The sequence below is a fragment of the Scardinius erythrophthalmus genome (assembly GCF_964197995.2).
Source record: "Scardinius erythrophthalmus genome assembly, chromosome: 2".
Lineage (NCBI taxonomy): Eukaryota > Metazoa > Chordata > Actinopteri > Cypriniformes > Leuciscidae > Scardinius > Scardinius erythrophthalmus.
This window is the reverse complement of record NC_138222.1, coordinates 16,426,130-16,438,366: the sequence shown is the minus strand read 5'-3', so window position 1 is coordinate 16,438,366 and position 12,237 is coordinate 16,426,130.

Sequence of the window (12,237 nt, the reverse complement as noted above, 5' to 3'; positions counted from 1 at the left end):
TATGGGCCCCTCCCCATCCAATCTTTAAAAGAGAATGAAAAAAATATGTACAGACTGAATGGTGGATAGGGAGGTAAAGCTAATCTACGGGCAAGTAAAGGTTAGAGTGGAGAAAAAACGTCCCCTTTAAACCCTGCATACACTTCTTTACTCCTAAACAGTAACATGTTACAATGTTTACATGGTACAATTTCTGGTAAGCTATGTTTTTTTTTTTTTTTTTTTTTTTTGCTTGACAAATTTCACCATTTCGATTAAATTCTTGTCATTTGATTCAATATTGACTCATTTGGATAAATATTAGGTAACGTTTCACAAGATAGGCGTTACGTTTTCTCAAGAAATAAAAGCCCATAAAAGAAAAAAAACATTATTGATCGATATTATGAATGAGGAATATACATTTCGGTAAGTTATACTGTATCTTTCAACATTGTTAATTCGTGTTTATTTACTATTAGCTATGATCAGTTCAAGTGCCGCTATAGGAATCTGTCACGTAGCCTACCTTAAAACGGCAAAACGGTATTTATTGTAGAATTGACAGAATCTGAGAGCTGAGATTTTTTTAAATATCATGATTCATAAGTAAACTGCTCAGTTTTGTCTGTCGATCTCCGTGTCCTCATTGCTTCACGATTTTTCTGTGCGTTGGACGTTGTTGTTCTTGATCTGTAGCCTATCCCCAACAGTAGCCGTAAAAAAGTTTGTCATCTTTGGCAGCGTTCCCAAATACTTATCAGCGTCTTTTCACTTTTTTCTTTTATTTGAGCCGCTTGGGTAACTTCGAAACTTTAAATTTTCGCGTTTAGACTCGTCTTGCTCTGTTTGTGTATTTCCCAGTCCTCCTGTTACTGCGTGTTGTTTATCTTTCGCGCCACGCACCTTTACGGACATTTTGCTTTCCTCCCGCTTCCTCCTTTTTTCAGCACGCTTGGGTAGCTAGCTTCGCTTCATTTTTACTCTGTCTGTTACTCTGTAGGCCTACACTCTGTCTGTCAATCACTTCTTTTTCTTCGTCAGGATTTTTGGCACAGCCAGGTTGTCACTTTTGCAGATGCGTGCAGTAAGTGAGATAATGGAATAGTCCAATGTAGTGAGGCGGGGGGCCCCCTCCTGTCTACGACACTAATGATTTGATGCCATTTTTCGCAAATTGAGTTTTAGAAAAATATAATAAAAAAATAAAATAAAAAAAAACCTTAAGCATAAGTTAATAGGGCATTTTGGGGGGCCCCTAGGTAGCTCGGGGCCCAAGGCAATTGCCGACCTTTGCCTAATGGTAAAGTCCGCCCCTGAGTAGACCATCCGGGTATCTTTGGAATACTCATTTCAACATGCTACGATTTGGGACGTACTAATTCTAGTTTCGCATACTATTTAGGACGGATAGTATGCGAATTGGGACTCAGCACTAGTGTTTATATCTATGAGTTTGGACTTGGATCCATTATATTCATGTGGTGTAAGAGTAATTCGCAACAATAATGATTATTTTATACATTTTTAAATATATTTTATTTAAATTGTTTGCTTAAGTTCAATTAGTGGCAAGAATATTTTGTTTGAGTGTAGGCAGCTCACGAGAGCATAATGTGCATTTACTATCCTTCATAATAGTTTATTTAAAAGTGCTTACTGAGTAATGTCATTTAAAAAAAAAAAAAGAAGTCGTTTAGTCGTGTTTCACCAGCAGCTTTTCTGAGAGACGTCTAGAATGGGAATTGATCTTTATCGTTTTGTGAGGTGCTTTTGCTAATGATCTCTGCCTGCTTTTCTGGCATTTATAGAAGATGTTTTACCACGAGAACATTAAAAAATAATGACGCCACAAAACTACAATGAGGTCAAAGATTGCGGTGTCGTCATGGTGACAGCGAAAGATGACAGATTGACACATCATCTGTCAGATTACTTCAGTCAGAAGCAAATCGACTCAGTGCAGGAAAAGACACTGCAATATGAGCTTCAGTGGAGCATTAAGCAGACTGAATGATTAATTGAGCACTAACGGAACATCGATTTGTTTTTACTGGTAATTGAGTACAATAATTAAATAAGGAGACCCTGCTGGACTTGCATGTGGATTTACTCAGCTAAAGTTTAGAGACATCATTTTTCCCACGCACATCTTAACAATACTACATTGATGAAAGTACATCCAGATATGAATAAATAATAAATATAGCTGCAAGCAGCAATTAGCATTCAATAGTTCAAGCACTTTAAGGCCTTTAAACATATACATAAAAATGTATAATGTTTTATTTAGCAAGCCTGTTACCACCTATCATAGATGGAAAATACCATTTACAGCCAAAACAGGCAAATTACCAAGGACATATATGTTTTAAAGCTTTTTAACAGTTATGCTATGCGCAGTTTAGGAGTTATGAGCCATTACGTACTTTTGATCGCTGTAGCGCCACTATCAGGGTGATTGGGGCGAGCCTTGGTGACGTTGTAGATGAGGAGGGTACAACCATCCCTCAAAGTTTCAAGTCTCTATGACTTAAAATAACATAACATAAAATAAGATCTAAAAATGTTTTAATCTTGTATACAGTTTTGTTGATCATATTCAATTAAATTCAATTCACATTTATTTGTATAGCGCTTTTCACAATACACATTGTTTCAAAGCAGCTTTACAGGAAAAGTCCACATTACAATTTAAGTGATCTGTTATAAGAAGTAACTGTCTAAGTTATGTATTTCATATACTAATTTATGTATGTCCATATACAAAATCACAATTAGCTAAAAATGTATTAACTTAAACAATGCAATAATTTAAGGCAGAAACAATGAGATCATTAAAGTAATGAATACTTGTTTGTTAACAAATGATTATGACATTTAGAAAAAAATAGCATTGGTGCATGTTGATTCAGAGTTTGCGTCATCAAGTCTTTGCAGAAGTTAGCGTCGTCTCTTCATAGGTGTTGGGCATCTGAAGTCTTCATAATAAGATGGATCCAAACTGGAGCTGACATACTCTCTAGTTACCTCAGGATGGGCATCCCGAGATAAAACAGAGAAGCAAATAGAAAATAATTAGCGTAGCTGCTGTTCATAACATTAAGCAGGGATAATCATGTGCATTTGACCTGATATAACTGTATAAGGTTAGGAGATGCTTTATATGAATGCAAGGCTAAAGCGATGCATCTTTAATCTGGATTTAAACTGGGAGAGTGAGTCTGAGCCTCGGACATTATCAGGAAGGCTATTCCAGAGTTTAGGAGCCAAATGTGAAAACGCTCTCCCTCCTTTAGTGGACTTATGGCTCGTTTCCACTGAGCGGTACGGTACGGTACGGTACACAATTATTTCCGTTTCCACTGTCAAAAGTTGTGAATGGTACCAAAATGCAGAACCGTACCGTACCACTTTTTAGGTACCCTTCCGTTGGGGTACCTAGCACAATGGTACGGTACTAAAGGGTGGAGCTGCAGAACGTTGATTGGTTGACAGAGGATCGTCACTTGCGCGTGCTAGGGGAATGACAACATAAGAAGCGCCATTTTTTAATATACAGTTGAAATATAATACTACTGTTTTTGTGTCACGAAATGTAGTTTAAAGAGTTTTTCAGGCGAGAATGTTGTTGTTTAAAGCTCAAATCTGTGGGTTTTTTTTTTATAAAGATTTATGAAAATTTGATCCAGGTTGTGAGATCCAGACGATCACCGGGCGCTTGGCACTCATGTACCCCGCCTGGAACAGCCTTTTCTCGGCTAGTAGTTCTGACGTTTGCTGCTGACTCTGACGTCTCTGTAGTGGTTAAACATGAGATATAATTCGTCTTGTGTATATCTAATGGGCGATATTTGGTCTCGTGAATCTATAATTTGTTCCCTGGCCAATCTTTTTGGCTGAGGGCTAAGTGAAGTTTCTTAACTTTATATATTTAAGCTATTTAACTTTACCGTTGTAAGGTTAATGTTTGCTTTATTTCTTATTGTATAGCTTCTTGTACCTTTTACTTATACTTTTATAATGGCTAATATTGATAAAACTAAAATTTAACAAAAAGAGACTGGGTTGAGTTTTGTCATTTTAAATTTTATTACAGTGAAGATGATCTGTAATGTTGTTTACTGCAACATCTGTTGTTTAGTACAAATGCACATATTGCCTGGACCATATTAAAATGTTTAATATTTTTATATTATATTTAAATGAAAACAGGTAGGGTTGTGTTTTATATTTCGTTTTGTTATAAATAGCTAACAATATGCATTGCCTGAACCACATTTGTGTGGCTATAATGTTTAAGATTTCTTTAAATGAAAACGAAAAGAGGTAGTGTAGTGTTTAACTATATCATATTTTTCATATAATATATTCATATCTTTTACATCTATTGCAGTCAGATTCACCGTGTTCACTCTGAAGGAATCACTCACATGACCTGTGCACTTGTAATGACACATCAAGGATGTTAAGAGGCTAAAAGCAGGTTTAAAACTTGCCCCACTGAAGTCAACAGGGTGCAAATTTTAAAAAGAGGATAACACGGTGTAGGCAACACCGATTTTTGTCGTTGTTCTCTGTACTGACAGCACTCCAAATTTACAAAAAAATGAGCTCAGTGTTAAAATTGACCGGAGTTCTTTAATAAAATTAGGGGGAAAATGCCCTTTATAAAAGGTACAAGAAAATTAGTGTTTTCAAACAGTGATGTAATGAAACATTGACAATTTAAGTTTGAAGGGAGTAAAGCCTCTGTTTAGGCTATTAAGGAAATTTTGCCAAAAGAAAAACTTTTATTTTAAATAAATGGTAATTTTTAATCAGCCTACTTCAGTGTGATATGTTACAATGTTAGCATGCTTAACACAAAGAATTTGAATAATTGTGATGTGATGATCAGATGCAGATATCTAAATCAAAGAATATGGGCGGTTTGTGGGTGGATTATTTATTTTTAACAGCTGATTCGGGTGACTCAAAGTGCACCAGATTAATGAATTTATCTTTAAAATGTACAAAATTTTCTTAGGGGGGGGCATGCCCCGGACCCCCCTAGAGGTACCGAGCGCCACCCACAAAAATAATGTGGGAAACACATTAGGCTATATGATGATCTACAAAATCTCTTATTATTAAAATACATTATTAGGATTTTACCACTCCACCTCATTTTGAGCCAGGAAAAACCCTGTTTTTCCGCATGAGATAGGCTACTTTGTGTTGTAAGTTGCCATGACGTTCACGGGCGCATGAAACTACCATGGTACCTCAACGTTTGTTGTTGGACACAACAAATGTGTCCCCACATTAAGTCCTTGAATTTGAGGGTATTGGACCTGGAAAGTCCTTGAAAGGTCCTTGAGGTCCAACCACCTCAATGCCTGTCCCTGTATACCAGTGTAATTTTGTAGACGATCTAAGAGTATTTTATGATCTATAGTGTCGAATGCAGCACTAAGATCAAGTAAAACTAGTAATGAGATACGGCCTTAGTCAGAAGCTAGAAGTCATTTGTAATTTTAACAAGCACAGTTTTTGTGCTATGATGGGGCCTGAATCCAATAATATTGGATTCTAATAATATTGAGAAGAGGCTCTTCTGCTACAGGTAACAACTCTTTCAGTAATTTAGAGGGTATTGGATCTAATAAACATGTTGTTGGTTTAGATGCAAAGATAAGTTTATTTAGCTCTTCCTGCCCTATAGTTGTAAAGCACTGCAGTTGTTCTTGAGGGGCGATAATTGAGGCTGAATCATAAGACGCTGTCAAAGGTAGTACATTTACAATTGTATTTCTGATGCATTTGATTTTCTCATTGAATAAATTCATAAAGTCATTTGTACTAAACTGTAATGGAATAATTTGTTCAGGTGATGTCTGTTTATTTCTTAATCTAGCCACTGTACTAAATAAAAATCTTGGATTGTTTTGGTTATTTTCTATTAATTTGTGGAGATGCTCGTCCCTGGTTGCTTTTAGAGCCTTTTTATAACGGGAAGTGCTGTCTTGTCACATGATTCTAAAGACCTCTATATGAGCTTGTTTCCATTTACACTCTAGATTACAAGTTTCTCTCTTGATAGTGTGAGTAATACTGTTATGCTGCAGTTCTTTTCTCTCTAACTTTTTTTATTCTGATCGGTGCAACAGTTTCTAATGTACTAGAGAAAATGTTGCAAATACTGGTAGTCTTTTCCTAATTCATTTGTGTGCTTGGGTACACTGATAAGCTATCTATAGTATTTCGAAGAATTGTTCTACCTGGCCGATAACGCGACGCGACATGGCAAATTTCAGCAGTACACAGTATTAAAAGGTTGTGATCAGTGATATCATCACTTTGCGGTAGAAGATCTATATCAGTAGGATTGGTTCCATGATGTAATTAAATGTAGTGTATGATTAAAATGATGAGTGGGTCTAGTAACATTATGCTTGACCCCAAAGGAGTTTAGTAAATCTGTAAACGCAGCCCCTAAATGCATCATTTGAATTATCTACGTGAATGTTGAAATCTCAGACAATCAATGCTTTATCGACATTGATCGATCGTATGTTCTAATATTTATGTCATTTTTGTAATGTGTTTTGGTAAAGTCATAATTTTGTTATAATATAGTACAGTTTGCTATTTGCAATGGTTAAACTATTTACTATTTTTCTGTGAATTGAATAATTAATTATAATATTGTATGCAACCAACAACAATTAAAAAAAGAAAAATATACAGTCTCTGTCATTTTATTCTGTAAAACATGATTTGATTTTTAAGTTGTAAATAAAGGTAATTATAGTACATTTTTAAAAGATAATTTATCTACTTCAGTTTTTCTTTCCAAACTTCTATTTCTTTTTCGAAATTTCACATTCATTGTGTTGCTTGCCATTTCTTTTTTTGTAATTGTTTGTGACATTTATTTCTAAGTGAAAATTGTTTCTACACCAATTAATTTCAATATAGATTCACTGTAAAATCTAATTAGTTAGACTTACTAAAAAGCATGCAAACCAACTGCCTTAAAAAAAAAAGCAAGAAAAGTGAAATAGGAATAGTATGTGGTACTGCCAAATAATTCGTTTGTATAATTCACAATACAAACGAATAGATACAAACAGGCAGGATACACACACACTTGTAACGAGGTTACATAGACGAGAACGGACCAAGACTGACTGAACAGAGGGAACTAAATACAGACACTGATGAACATAAACCAGGTGATACAGATGAAGGTGATTGACAAGACACAGGTGATAATGATGAACTAATGATGGTAGACATGAAAACAGATAAGTGGCGGGAAAAAAGACATGTGACTATTAAGACTAAACAGGAACACAACGGTTACAATATTCCTTCCTCCTGGTAAGGGCGTCCTCGCGCCGTGGAGGGACCAACTGCAGAGGGAGAGAGGGAACTTAGGAGGATAAAGAGTAGGTGAGGGCAGACAGAGGGCAAAGGGGACCAGGGCGGAGCAGGCGGCCAGGGCGGAGCAGACGGAGGGAGGAGCCATGGTGGAGAAAGGGATGACGACACTAGGGGGCCGACTGACGGGGCGTAGCAGGTGGGAGAGGTGACCAGGGTGGAGCCATAGAACCGACGAGCCCAGGCGATGCCGAAGATCCAGTGGGACATGACAGGGCCGCCGGCTCAGGCGACTGAGGTGCAGGCGGGGACACAGAAGGGCGTGGTGAAGACAGAGAGAGTGAGGACCAAGGAGGAACTGAAGGGAGTGAGGAGTCCAACTGAGCCGGGGGGACGAAGGGACAAGGCGAAGCCAGAGGAGTGCAATCCAGAGGTGAGGGAAGGTGGACGAGCGACCAAGGTGGATCCGGGGGGACGAGGGAGCCTGGCGGAACTGGTGCACTGATGGGCCACGGTGGAGCTGAAGAAGGTAAGAACCAAGGGGACGTCAATGGACTGTTGGGCTGAGACGGAGTTCTGGTCACAGAGGTCGGAGGCGGAGACCGGGGATCCTCCGACCAGGCTGGAGCTATAGGCTGGCAGACCCACAGCGACTCCACCTCCCAGAAGATGGAGAGAGGAGCAGAGGGGCTGACAGGCAGTGGTGGAAGGGTTGAGAGGTGGTAGATGGGAGGAGGTGGGATAGGGAGGCTGGGTGGGGATTCAGGCTCTGGTGTCAAGACGGGCTCCGGGCTGGACAGGACCAGCGGTGAAAAAGTCTCTGGGCTGGACGGGACCAGCAGTGAAAAGGTCTCTGGGCTGGACGGGTCCAGCGGTTTCAAGACGGGTGTCAAGACAGGCTCCGGGCTGGACAGGACCAGCGGTGAAAAATGCTCTGGGCTGGACGGGACCAGCGGTGAAAAGGTCTCTGGGCTGGACGGGTCCAGCGGTGAAAAAGGCTCTGGGCTGGACGGGATCAGCGGTGAAAAAGGATCTGGGCTGGAAGGGACCAGCGGTGAAGCAGGCTCAGCGGGCATGGCGTCAACTGTCTCAGGCTCGGCAGGCATGACATTTACAGTTTCTGGCTCGGTGGGCATTACGCTTACATTCTCTGGTTCGGCGGGCAATACGTGTACAGTCTCTGGCTCGGCGGGCATTACGTGATGCGCAGGCTCGGCAGGACTGACGTGAAGTGCAGGCTTGGCGGGACTGACGCGATGCGCTGGCTCGGCGGGCAAGACGTGATGCGCAGGCTCGGAAAAAAGGTCAATTAAGTCCTCCTCGTCCGGACGAGGACAGGAACAGGAGACACTGGACGGGCGGTCTCGGCGGAATGAGACTCAGGACGGGTGGTGACGGAGGCTGGTGACGGTGGTTGCGCGGCGATGTTAAAATCAGCCTCACCCACAGTGTAGGCTGAGCCGCTCAACAAAAGCACGTAATCCAGATAGCGAACGAATGTCCCCGGGATCGTTGCTGCTGGAGCTTGCTGGTGCAGATGATCGTCCAACCCGTACCAAAACACAGTCTTTTGGACGTCATCTGCCCAGCTTACCCTGTCCGAGAGCTCCAGGAACTCTGCGACATATTCCTCTAGGTGATAAGACACAGGTGATAATGATGAACTAATGATGGTAGACATGGCAACGGATAAGTGGCGGGAAAACAAAAGACATGTGACTAATAAGACTAAACAGGAATACAACGGTTACAACTTGATAATTTACTTTAAATAAAATATAATTGTTACCATTATTGTGTTTTGCATGTTGAATGTTGAAGTCTGTGTGACTCAAGCATGATCAATTGCAAGATTGTCACAAATATGGGATCATATAAACCCAATTAAAAGTTTCACAAGGTGTTTATTACATAAGTGTTAACAACAAAATTATAAAAGATCATTAATTGACATGCAATATAGTTATGTTTTATAGTTATGTTATACATCATTTATTCACCTGTATATATATATATATATATATATATATATATATATATATATATATATATATATATATATATATATATATATATATATGAAAACAAATAACCTGATTTCTTGTTGCATTGCTGCATTTTAGGAATATCAACATCGATTTATGAAGTCAGCTTATGTAATGTTCTCTCAGATTTTTCAGTTGTATTGACAATTCAACATTCAAGATGACTTTTTGAAATTAGTGAATGCAAACAGAGAAAAATAACTGCAGAAGTGGAGGAAATGAGAATTTCCCCACCTCAAAAAACACACTCAAACCAATCAATTAATCTTAACTTGGGTTTTCTGAGTAAACAAAGCATAGTATGTGAATAGTACAGATTACTAGATGTTTTACAATTAATTGTCTTAACAATTAAGACATTAAGTGAAGTTAACTAAAAAGTGTTAGTTAGAATCACTGTTGGATTTTACAGTGTAATGATAAGTGAAAGTTGAATTGCATTTTTACCACTGATCTAGCTAATGTCACGATTTCAGATTTCTATTTCAGAAATCTTGTAAGTTTAGGGGTCCTAATAAGACAGATAGTTAGATCAGTCATTGGGACCCGTTAATAATTTCCAGTTGAACTGCTTAAGTCATTTTGGCTTTAAGTATTTTGACAGCAGCTGGTTCAGGGCATCATTACATGCGTTTGTGTGTGCGAGCTCATTAAATGGTGCACGAACATGAGAATCGTGTCGTACACCTTCCTCTGAGAGCAAGCCGATCTTCTGGAGTTGAGTAGAGTTCTGATGAAGTTTTGGCAAGCAAACACATCGGACCCTGGCGAGAACGCAAAGGGTTTAAAATTAGAACATTCTCTCACGATCTCGCTCCAAAAGTGTGATAAATTCATTTACAGCCTTTCACTGTTTTTATTCGCCAAGATCCTGCATCTTTTCACGTCTGTGTCTGTGTGTGTGTATGTGTTTCTCACGTCTTACTCCCCTGATGTCATGGAAAAAAGACGGTGAAAAGAAAGTTGAGCCGAGAAGAGTTTATAAAACCTGTGAGTTTGCACTGTATGTGTGAGAGAGAGGAAGAGCGAAACATTTTTTGCCCATGAAGGCAAAGTTTTATTCCGACAATGAGAACTTCTGTTGAACCCACGAGATCATCTGTGTGTTTTTTTTAACATTCATACAAAAGACTGTGTTTAATTGTCATTTTGTGGCTTATTTATTAGGGCCCGAGCACCGATGGTGTGAGGACCCTCTTGGAATTGCTCTGTTTATTATTATTATTATTATTATTATTATTCTTCTTCTCCGCATTGAATTGCATTTTTGAGGGCCTAAACATGCTCGAAAACTCACGAAACTTTGCACACGCGTCAGAACTGGCGAAAATTTACATCTGATATAGGTTTCAGAATTGGACGGGGCAAAATGGCTCGATAGCGCCACCTATAAAAGTTCAACGGAGTGCGCCTCCCGCATCGTTCCACGTACGTGCACGAAATTCGGTACATACATGTAATTACCTAATACCTACAAAAAAGTCTCTTGGAGCGTAGCCCTAAACACAACAGGAAGTCAGCCATTTTGAACTTCCTCTCAGATTTTTGTGCAGTTTTTGCCATTTTCAGGCCTCGTACTTTAACGAACTCCTCCTACAGTTTTAATCTGATCATCTTCAAATTTGGTGAGTGTAATCTTCAGGCCTTTGCGACGTTAAATTGCGAAGATCTTGAGTTTTCGTCGAAGTGCGGGTCCTCGGCGGCCTGACAAATTTCGATGTTTCGCCATGAAACAGGAAGTTGCTGTAACTCAGGCATGGAATGTCCAATCTGCCCCAAACTTCACACTTTTGATAAGAGTTCTGTCCTGAACACATGACCATGCTCATATTCAGTTATAGTCATAGCGCCACCTGCTGGCAACAGGAAGTGACATGTTTAACACTGTTATGGACTCCTAATAACATATAAAAAAGTGCCAGCAAGTGCTAAACATGCTAACAACATACTAGAAGCATGCTAAAACATGCTAGCAAACTCTTAGCTAAGTGCTAAAGCATGCTATTATTGCAATTAAATAGGAATTTGCTGTAACTCAGGCATGGAATGTCCAATCTGCCCCAAACTTCACACTTTTGATAAGCGTTCTGTCCTGAACACATCTACATGAGAATATTCAGTTATAGTAATAGCGCCACCTACTGGTAACAGGAAGTGTCATGTTTAACACGTTGATGCCATTCTAGCAACATGTTAAAAATGCCATTGACTTCTAAACATGCTAGAAACATGTTAAAACATGCTAGCAATACTTAGCTAAGTGCTAAAGCATGCTAATTCAATGAAACAGGATGTTGTTGTTACTCAAGAAGGCAATGTCCAATCTGCACCAAACTTCACACTTTTGATAAGCGTTCTGTCCTGAACACATGACCATGCTTATATTCAGTTACAGTCATAGCGCCACCTGCTGGCAACAGGAAGTGACATGTTTAACACTGTTATGGACTCCTGATAACATATAAAAAAGTGCCAGCAAGTGCTAAACATGCTAACAACATGCTAGAAACATATTAGCAAACACTTAGCTAAGTGCTAAAGCATGCTATTGCTGCAATTAAATATGAATTTGCTGTAACACAGGCATGGAATGTCCAATCTGCCCCAAACTTAATATGTAACATGCAAGAAACATGCTAGCAACACATAGCTAAGTTCTAAAGCATGCTAGAAATGCTAAAGGAAGTTGTTGTAACTTAGGCATACAATGTCCAATCTACCCCAAACTTCACACGTTTGATAATAGTTATCTCCTGAACACAAGTCCATGCTCATATTCAGATATAGTCATAGCGCCGCCTGCTGGCAACAGGAAGTGACGTTTAACACTATTCTGGACTCCTAA